This window comes from Bison bison, unplaced genomic scaffold (assembly GCF_000754665.1).
Source record: "Bison bison bison isolate TAMUID 2011002044 unplaced genomic scaffold, Bison_UMD1.0 scf7180017864471, whole genome shotgun sequence".
Classification (NCBI taxonomy): Eukaryota; Metazoa; Chordata; class Mammalia; order Artiodactyla; family Bovidae; genus Bison; species Bison bison.
Window position 1 is genome coordinate 18,023,027 of NW_011495032.1, and position 11,532 is coordinate 18,034,558.

Here is an 11,532-nt window from a genome sequence, read left to right on the forward strand (position 1 = left end):
CAAAGAATAGCAAGAAAAGATAAGAAAGCCTTCTTCAGCGATCAATGCCAAGAAATAGAGGAAAACAACAGAATGGGAAAGACTAGGGATCTCTTCAAGAAAATCAGAGGTACCAAAGGAAAATTTCATGCAAAGATGGGCTCCATAAAGGACAGAAATGGTATGGACCTAACAGAAGCAGAAGATATTAAGAAGAGATGGCAAGAATACACAGAAGAACTGTACAAAAAAGATCTTCACCACCCAGATAATCACAGTGGTGTGATCACTGACCTAGACCCAGACATCCTGGAATGTGAAGAAAAGTGGGCCTTAGAAAGCATCACTACGAACAAAGCTGTTGGAGGTGATAGAATTCCAGTTGAGCTATTCCAAATCCTGAAAGATGATGCTTTGAAAGTGCTGCACTCAACATGCCAGCAAATTTGGAAAACTCAGCAGTGGCCACAGGACTGGAAAAGGTCAGTTTTCATTCCAGTCCCAAAGAAAGGCAATGCCAAAGAATGCTCAAACTACTGCACAATTGCACTCATCTCACACGCTAGTAAAGTAATGCTCAAAATTCTCCAAGCCAGGCTTCAGCAATACCTGAACCGTGAACTTCCTGATGTTCAAGCTGGTTTTAGAAAAGGCAGAAGAACCAGAAATCAAATTGCCAACATCTGCTGGATCATGGAAAAAGCAAGAGACTTCCAGAAAAACATCTATTTCTGCTTTATTGACTCTGCCAAAGCCTTTGGCTGTGTGGATCACAATAAACTGTGGAAAATTCTGAAAGAAATGGGAATACCAGACCACCTGACCTGTCTCTTGAGAAACCTAGTTGCAGGCAGGAAGCAACAGTTAGAACTGGACTTGGAATAACAGACTGGTTCCAAATAGGAAAAGGAGTACGTCAAGGCTGTATATTGTCACCGTGTTTATTTAACTTATATGCAGAGTACATCATGAGAAACGCTGGACTGGAAGAAACACAAGCTGGAATCAAGATTGCTGGGAGAAATATCAATAACCTCAGATATGCGGATGGCACCACCCTTATGGCAGAAAGTGAAGAGGAACTCAAAAGCCTCTTGATGAAAGTGAAAGTGGAGAGTGAAAAAGTTGGCTTAAAGCTCAACATTCAGAAAACGAAGATCATGGCATCCGGTCCCATCACTTCTTGGGAAATAGATGGGGAAACAGTGGAAACAGTGTCAGACTTTGTTTTTCTGGGCTCCAAAATCACTGCAAATGGTGACTGCAGCCATGAAATTAAAAGACGCTTACTCCTTGGGAGGAAACTTATGACCAACCTAGATAGCATATTCAAAAGCAGAGACATAACTTTACCAACAAAGGTTCGTCTAGTCAAGGCTATGGTTTTTCCAGTGGTCATGTATGGATGTGAGAGTTGGACTGTGAAGAAGGCTGAGGGCCGAAGAATTGATGCTTTTGAACTGTGGTGTTGGAGAAGACTCTTGTGAGTCCCTGGGACTGCAAGGAGATCCAACCAGTCCATTCTGAAGGAGATCAGCCCTGGGACTTCTTTGGAAGGAATGATGCTAAAGCTGAAACTCCAGTACTTTGGCCACCTCATGCGAAGGGTTGACTCATTGGAAAAGACTCTGATGCTAGGAGGGATTGAGGGCAGGAGGAGAAGGGGATGACAGAGGATGAGATGGCTGGATGGCATCACCGACTCGATGAACATGAGTCTGAGTGAACTCCGGGAGTTGGTGATGGACAGGGAGGCCTGGCGTGCTGCAATTTATGGGGTCGCAAAGAGTTGGACACGACTGACAGACTGATCTGATCTGATCTGATCTGGACTAGGCAAACAAACACACAGTATTTGTTACCTGGGGGACCTTATCTCTGGAGTCCTTATCTCAGGGTGTACCTAATTGTCTAAGCTTGTTTATAGTAAACAGATATACTGATTTATGGATTCATTGTTGTTCAGTCACCCAATCATGTCCAACTCTTTGGGACCCCATCGACTGCAGCATGCCAAACCTCCCTGTCCCTCAACATCTCCTGAAGTTTGCCCGAGTTCATGTCCATTGCATCGGTGATGCCATCCAACCATCTCATCCTTTGACACCTTGTTCTCCTTCTGCCCTCAATCTTTCCTAGCATCTGGGACTTTTCCAATGAGTCAGCTGTTTGTATCAAATGACCAAAATACTGGGGCTTCAGCTTCAGCATCAGTCCTTCCAATGAGTATTCAAGGTTGATTTCCCTCAAGATTGATTGCTTTGATCTCCCTGCTGTCCAAGAAACTCTCAGGAGTCTTCTCCAGCACCACAGTTCAAAGGTATCAATTCTTTGGTACTCTGTCTTCTTTATGTCCAGTTCTCACAACCATACTTGACCACTAGGAAGACCGTAGCCTTGACTGTATGGACCTTTGTTGGCAAAATGACATCTCTGCTTTTCAACACAGTCTAAGTTTGTCATGGCTTTCCTGCCAAGAAGCAGTTGTCTTCTGATTTCATGACTGCAGTTACCATCCTCAGGAATTTTAGAGCCCAAGAAGAGGAAATCTGTCACTACTTCCTCCTCAAGCCCCTCATTTGCCATGAAATAATGGGGTCAGATACCATGATCTTAGCTTTTTTAATATTTAGTTTTAAGCTGGCTCTTTCACTCCCCTCCTTCACCCTCATCAAGAGGTTTTTTAGTTCCTCTTTACTTTCTGCCATTAGAATGGCATCGTCTGCTTCTGAGGTGGTTGATGTTTCTCCCACCTATCTTAATTCCAGCTTGTAACTCATCCAGCCTGGCATTTCTCATGATGTGCTCAGCATACAGATTAAACAAGAAGGATGACAGCAGACAGCCCTGTCATACTCCTTTCTCAATCCTGAACCAGTTTTTCCGTACAGGGTTCCAACAGTTGCTTTTTGACCTGCATACAGGTTTCTTGGGAGACAGGTAAGATGGTCTGGTATTCCTGTCTCTTTAAGAGCTTTCCACAGTTCATTATGATCCACACAGTCATTGGAGTAGTCAGTGAAACAGAGGTAGATGTTTTTTTCTGGAATTCCCTAGCTTTCTCTATAGTTCAGTGAATGTTGGCAATTTGATCTCTCATTCCTCTTCCTTTTTTAAATCCAGCTTGGACATCTGGAAGTTCTTGGTTTGCATAATGCTGAAGTCTAACATTTATGGATGGTTCTCTATGGTTGTTGCTTTCAGGTGGCATTAGTGGCAAAGAACCCACCTGCCTGTGCAGGAGATGTAAGAGACACAGGTTTGATCCCTGGGTCTGAAAGATCTCCTGAAGGAGGGCATGGGGTGCACTAGTGGTAAAGAACCAACCTGCCAATGCAGGAGCCATAAGAGACTCAGATTCAGTCCCTTGGAGAAGGAAATGGCAACCCACTCTAGTATTGCTGCCTGGAGAATCCCATGGACAGAGGAACCTGGCACACTCCAGTCCACAGGGTTACATAGAGTCAAACACGACTGAAGTGACTTAGCATGCATGCATATACTCTGCAATTGTGATGTAAAGCTGTAGCTATCTATTTTCATCTGCTATGTATAAGCCTCTTCACTTCTTGGGTTCTTGAAATTCAGCAAAAATTGATACTGTGGAAGATTTCTAATTTGTGTGTATTTGATTTAACAATTGGATTGTGTTAGCTCAGCTTCATTATATATAACAAATAATACTGGCTTTAGAAAAGATAGGTCTGTGAATCCTGGTCTTTAGATTTGTGTTACTTTTATAACCCCAAAATTTTCTGATATTTACAGATTTGTTCTAAGAGTTTTTGTTATTATTAAAAGACAGACTTGTTCAAATCACCTGCCACAGTAGTTGACATATATCCATCGCAATTATATGGCAAATTTCTGAAATTCTAGAACTCTAACATATACTCTGTATCCTACATTCCTACTACTGTACCAGTATGTAGTAGTTGTTCAATAAGTATTTGTAGAAAGAATGAATATTTTAGGTGACAAAACAAGGTGGTGAGTGGCAAATTTTTTTAAATAAAAAATTTGATGATACATGATATTTTAAGCATAATTAAATTCAATGTAAGTCAACTTTATGGGAGAAACTGCTAAATATGTACTGGGGGTGGGGTTCAGAACAGGCCTCCATGTGCCACTTTGGTATGTGAATTGTTTTGGGCTAAAGGCTGCAGAGACAACTGTGGGTTGAAAAGAAACCACTACCCATCCCTAAATTATCTATATGAATTCAAGTTGGGGAGTTTTCTCAGAAAAGGAGTTATTACCAGGAATAAAAAAAACTAAATGGCCCCATTTATGTGATAGGGCAAACATCTGATTAAACATCTAATTACCAAACATATACTCTTCTTACCATCTTGTGAATGACCCTCCTCTCCTTGGAAGCCCCAGGGTCCAATCTCATTTCTTAGCTCAGGATGGCATATATACTTCATTTTACCTTTCTGTCTTTGAGCTATTTATGCTTGTGGCTTATTTATGTGGTGTTACTCAGGAAGGAGATAGATGGGTCCCAGGCTGAGCAGAAGGAGAGAGAAAGCTGAGCCCTGCCCAGAAAAAAGATAAAAGACCACATATTCCTCATTCTCAAAGTCCAGGAGATATTACAGACTACACAAGTGCAGAAAGGCTCCTTGAAGGTCTAAAGGGGAGGGGGCATCACCTCATAGTAAGTGATGCAACTACCCATAGATCTATTTGCTAGAATCCAACTTGTCTAAGAGATGTGTAGGCACATATGGGAAGACTCTGAGATATACCAAATATGGACTCAGAACCGGGCAAAGCAACATAATTGGTCAAAGGAAGTCAGAAGAAATGTCCCATAAAAGCAATTCAAACTAACACAGGTTTGACTCTCTCTCTGAGCCTGCCTGTCTGTCCATCCACACTTACTGTTTTTCCTCCTAATAAACACTTGTATAACTATTTTTCATCTCTATGCTGATTCATTTCTATACAGGAGATGGGCCAAGGCCTTGTCACTGGCCACTGCTCCCTGGTGGCCTAGTGGCTATGATTCAGAGCTCTCACTGATGCAGCCTGACTTCAGTCTCTGGATGGGAACCAAAGTCTTACTTCAAGCCACTGCAGGCCAAGACCATCCAAGATCATTGCCATACATACAAAACTAAATTTGATTTTCTTTTGTTAATCTAGCTTATGCTATTTTAATTACTCAAATAGCCAAAAGGACTAGGAAGAAAGAAGGAGAAAGGAAAATTTCCCCCTTCCTGACAGCACCAAAATCTGCTTTCCCTTTCTTTGGTAGGAAATAAAGTTATAGTGAGCCAAGTGCCCATCAGCTGAAGACTATATTTCCCAGCCCAGCATTCATAGAATGTCCTTATATGACCGTGTTCTTGCCAATGCAATGGGAACAGGAGTGACCCACGCTAGTTCTGAGTACAGGCCTTGGAACACTGCAGTCCAACCATATCTTCATCCTTGTAAGCTAAATATGGATGTACCTGAAGCCCAGTAAAAGGTAGCAAGATTTGGCACCCTCAAATATGACTCTGGCATAAGGTTTATCTTAAGCCAGTTATTTTTAAGTAACTGCAGATACACAAAAATCTCAAAAAACTGGTAGAAGTTACCCTTTTATAAGAAAAATTATATTTATAAGGTAAGTCTCCATTTATAAGAGTGTCTCCCTATCTGTACCTGGAAGAAGAAGATGAACTAAGTCTCTAGAAACTTATTAATGGAAAAGTGAAGGTGAAGTCGCTCAGTTGTGTTCAACTCTTTGAGACTCCATAGACTGTAGCCTAGCAGGCTCCTCTGTCCATGGGATTTTCCAGGCAATAGTACTAGAGTGGATTGCCATTTCTTTCTCCAGGGGATCTTCCCAACCCAGAGCTTGAACCCAGGTCTCCCACATTGTAGACAGACGCTTTACTGTCTGAGCCACCAGGGAAGTCCATGGCTCATGGTTAATGGAGAAAGCATGAACTTAAATCTGCATAACAGGCATACCCTTGTTTACTGTGCTTTGCAAGATAAAAGACATGTGTATGATTTATTTATTTAGTTTCCTTTTAAAGTTAAAGTATATTTTAGACATTGTTACACTTTTAACTGTAATTAATCAAATATTAAAGAGATATAAAGTTTTAAAATCTGCTCATGAAATTTAAGATACTTTCATCTTTTAAAATGACATTATATTTCTATTAGTGAATTTATAAGTACTTGATAGATTTTAAATTCCCCAAAGAGTTTAAAAAGAGTAATTCTTACTATATGAGATTTTTCTCCTACTTTGTCTACTTTTTTTTTAACATTTGAATGCCTTCTCTTTCATATATATGAATTCTGTTGCTTTTGCTTTTGAAAGTTCACTGCATTATCATTTCAATGGAAATTTTTCTCTTTAGAGAGTGTTCACCTTTACATGTGAATATTTTTGGTGAAACCTTGGAATTTAGTTTCTCTTTCCAAGTTCTCCATGCTACAATGGCACTTAAGTTGTTTCTAAAATGTAACACAGACCTCATCATTTCAAAGATGGTTGCTACTGGAAACAAATATGTTTAAAATGTCCTTAGGTTTTAGCTTCAAACAAAAAATAGCATTTGGCCAAAATAAAAAAAAATATTTCCGTGTCAAATATCATTATTATAAATCTTCATAGGATTATATATCACACCTTGAACCACTAGTCAAAAATACAATTTTACCTTTATTTCTTTGATTGTCTTTTTCTTCCTCTAATTTTGTTCATAAAGACAGTGTACCTGTTTTTATTATTTCTCTAGCTCCAGTTTATAGCACTAGGTCGGATATTTTATGTGTAGAGTAAATATTCAAAAGTTAAAGAGGCACAGGACATATTTTTGATTCATTCCTGATATAAATAATTGATACTATACTTTTCTCACACCCAGAACCTCTTTTTCCTTTCTTTTTATTTATTTTAAAATATGTAAACCATCGGAGAAGGCAATGACAACCCACTCCAGTACTCTTGTTTGGAAAATCCCATGGACAGAGGAGCCTGGTAGGTTGCAGTCCATGGAGTCTCGAAGAGTCAGACACTTACTGAGCAACTTCACTTTCACTTTTCACTTTCATGCATTGGAGAAGGAAATGGCAACCCACTCCAGTGTTCTTGCCTGGAGAATCCCAGGGACAGGGGAACCTGGTAGGCTGCCGTCTATGGGGTCGCACAGAGTCGGACATGACTGAAGAGACTTAGCAGCAGTAGCAGCAGCATGTAAACCATAGTTAAACACAATAGAAACAATTACCTCTATAATGTGAATAAGTTTTTTTTTTTTATATATAAATGAGTAACTTTATGTGTCTTCTAAAACACAGCATAATGTGTTATCACAGATTTAACTGGGACTTCCCATGTGGCTCTAGTGGTAAAGAACTCACCCACCAGTGCAGGAGACATAAGAGACAGGGGTTTGATCCCTGAGTCAATAAGATCCCCTGGAGGAGGGCGTGGCAACCCCCTCCAATATTCTTGCCTGGAGAATCCCATGGACAGAGGAGCCTAGCAGGCTGCAGTCCATAGGGTCACAGTTAGACATGACAGAAGAGACTTAGCATGCACACACACAAAATCATACTTCGAATGTTAATTAGAATGTTAACTAGATTTACAGGGCATATAAGGACCTGAGATTTGCACAGCTGTTTTCCCTTTGAATGACTTTTTTTCTTTTTCCTATTGGAGGTCACCAAACTCGCCTAGGTGATGTTTAGGTATTTATCATTTTTCCACTATATTCCCAGATAACGCAATTTAAACTTAAATTTAGCTCAACACTAGAAATAAACAGATCATTAAAAAAGACGTCTTCATGTGACAAAGGCAAAACATAATTACCCTTCATAAAAAAGCCTTCTTCTTTTCTCAAACTTGAAACTACTCTAACTTTTGTTTCACAGTGTTGACATGTTCAGTTTTTTTCTAACTTAAAATGGCTTTCTTTATTTTTCACCTATCAAAGGGACCATTTAATTTTTTAGAATGAATTTCATTTTTAACTTTCCATATATAGGAAAAGTTGTTAATATATGGCATTAACATATGCTTTGGAACTAGAAGGCTCCCAGTGTGCCTTATAACCTCAAAAATACTAGAAAAACCTGCACTCACCAGAAAATACAACAGGGTCCTAAACAGAGTATATTATAATTATTCAGTCTGTAACAGAATAATAATCACTTATGTGATTTGTGAGAGAGCAAAGCTTTGCATCCTCTTAAACCATTTCCTTTCTTCCTCCACCAATTTCTCTTCTGGAGTCAATTAGTACTTTTGCTTGACAAGGGATTAATGAGGGAAATTTCTAAAAGTCTTCTGCAGGACTGGCTGCTAGCATAGCAGTCTGCTTTTTTATTAACTTGTTTTTAAAAATTAATGGTGTGTTCACTATGCAGTTAGATATAGGATTTTGATCAGCTGAGTATTTTGATCAGCTGAAAATGAAGAACTTTGTTAAAGCAAAGGTCCGGACAGTTAGCCCAAATTACTTATAATTTCCTGTATATTCTAACTTTTCTTTTAGAATAATCATGTTAACTATCTTTATAAAATACATTACAGATGCATTATTAAATCCATTACAAAAAGTTCAAACTTACAGAAAAAAAATTTAAAATTTTACCACCCAGAAATGATTGCGTTAACATTAACTAATTATAATTTCATATTATTTGTGTGCATTATAATGAAAGAAGACTAGACAGATTATAACTTTGTTTTTCATCACAGAAATTATTTCCTAAAAGATTTCTTTTAAATTGAAAAGATTATTAGAGACACTGTATTATCATATTGTCAAGTTTTATGTCATTTTTACACTTTTGAAATGTAAATTGCTCTCTTGTTTAGTTCAGTTGTATGATCATATACATTTGGTGCTATATTTTCTGAATACTTTCATGTTTGGTAATGCCTGTATTCTAGAATAACAACTTAGCTGGGTCTAAATTTCTAGTTTACATTTTATTTACCTCGGAAATTTGTAAACATTGTTATTCTATTTTTTTTTTTTTGGCATTGCACATTGCCTGGAGTATTATGAGGCTAGCTTAACTATTTACTCATTTAAATAACACATTTTTTCTTTTTTTTGCCTACCTCAGTGTCTCAGGAAATATTTCTTGTCTTGAAAACTTAGCATTATTAAGACTTTTTAAAAAAGATTACTACTAATTTAGCTTATATTAATATTTGCCTGGATATGCCGTGCCTTACTACTTGCAGATTCAGGTTTTCCTTTATTTACTGAAATGAAATTTTATTATGTATGTAAATATTCTGTATGAGTTCAGTACTTAAGGTTAAATAACTTTTGTTGAATAATCATTGTCTGTTCCTTATGCTGATCTCCTTTCCCCCGCCCCACCCAAGTCAATAATCTTTTTTTTAATTGCATTTATCTTTCTGCCATTTTCTTTTATTTTTTTCTGACATTAATCTCAGTTTTATGTCACTTTAGCTGACTTGTGTCATTCAAGTAATCTGTCCAATTATCTGATACTCTTTCATCTATAAAACAGAACAAGCATGACCTGTGGTGGTCACCTGTGGCCCATATATTCTGTTTTCACTAATTCAGTTGTGTGCTTGTCAAGACTAAGTTGTGCTTTTTCCCAAACATGTTTTACATGTTGTGGAAGTTATGATTACATTATTTGATTAAGCATTTTTAAAAATTCAGTTAACATGTAAAAGCAAGGGAGGTGTTTCTATAAAACATAATTTTATGCTTTTGCAAAATTTGATGAAGGTAAATTCCTGGAAAAAAAATTGCTATGAAATCTGACACAACTGGCATCAATAAAATGTAAACAACTTAGTAGATTCCTCAAAGGATTCTGCCCTCAGTTTGTTTCACAGTTGTTTTGAAGTTTTTGTTTCTTAATGGAAATTAATAATGATGAAAAAATTGAAGAGGAACTAATCTGCAGACCTCTACTGGGAAAAAAAGAATCTTTATCCATATAGCAAATATAAGCAAATAAACATACATTTTTATGTTTGAAAGTAAAATATTTAAATGTTTGTAGATGATAATTGGGCTTCCCTCAGTTGGTAAAGCATCCACCTGCAATGCAGGAGACTCCAGTTCCATTCCTGGGTCCAAAAGATCCACTGGAGAAGGGATAGGCTGCACCCACTCCAGTATTCTTGGGCTTCCCTTCTGACTCAGCTGGTAAAGAATCTGCCTGCAATGCCAGAGACCTGGGTTCAATCCTTGGGTTGGGAAGTTCCCCTGGAGAAAGGAAAGACTACCCAATCCAGTATGCTGGCTTGAAGAATTCCATGGACTATATAGTCCATGGGGTTGCAAAGAGTTGGACATGACTGAGTGACTCTCACTTTCACTTTTCAGATGATAAATTATTTCTGTACTCCTGGAAACATGAAATTAAACTTATGTGTTCTTAATGAATTTTTTCTTCAGCTCAGTATTACATTTGGGAGATTTCTTTTGTTGTTGGATGTAGTTGGAGTTTTCATTGTTTTATAGAATTCCATTGTTTATCAGTTAGCTTGTTTCCTCTCAAGTTTGTTTTCTCTATTTCTTTTAGTTTCTTTAAGTCACAGTCTATTGGTGGTAGTGTGATCATGGCAATTTTTCCTCCTTATTTGCTTTTCTGGAGAATATCAAAGGGAGATATCAAAATGGAAATCTCTAGTTGTTTATTTTGCTTTTGACAGGAACACCCACATTTGATGATGGCTTTTCTCAACATTTTCCCAGAGTGAAACCTTCTCCTCTCTTATCTGCCTTTCTTCCCTCCCCCCACCCCCAACTGCAACAATGGAGATTAGGAAAAAGCATGGAGATTGTGCTAATAAGGATTCTGAGGATTTTTGTTAACCCTCTTTTTTTTTCTAGTGAAGACTTTGGATTGGTGTGATGGGAACAATGTTGTCATGAACTTTGTCTTGTTTGCTGCTTTGTACTGGTAGTGCCTTATGTTTGTTGAGTCCCTTCTTTCTAAATGAATATTGAACTTTGTTAAATTTTCAGAGGAGTTTCTTAACCCAGTTTTATTTTGCCATCCTCAGTAGGATATTTTCCCTTAAGTATTTCCTATTATCTGACATCCCTGATTATCTTCACTGCTCTATATTTCTAACGTCTATATCTGTTATTTAAATGATGAAAACTTTAATATTAAATTGTCAGAGTGTTGCTGTGAATTTTCTCTTTTTAGCCATAACTCATAATCTTCTCTTATAAGCCATTATCATATAAAATCTTTTAATTAGGAAAATATCTTTAAAAATCCCAAGGAACAGTTTTGAGTTTATCTTTAATCTTCATTTGGGATCCATGTCCATATGAATGTTTTATAATAGAACTCATTATAATAATGATCTGTTGCTTGCTATGGGCCTGGGAATATATTTTGAAGCTTATATGCCTCATTTTATTTAATTCCCTTGTAAACTCCAAGAGACAGGACCTAATGTAAAGATTGGGAAACTGAAGCTTAGAGAGAAGAGAGAAATTAGTGTCACAGGGTCATACATGTCTTTAAATCTAGGTTTGGCCACTTAGATTGAACTCCTAGTGA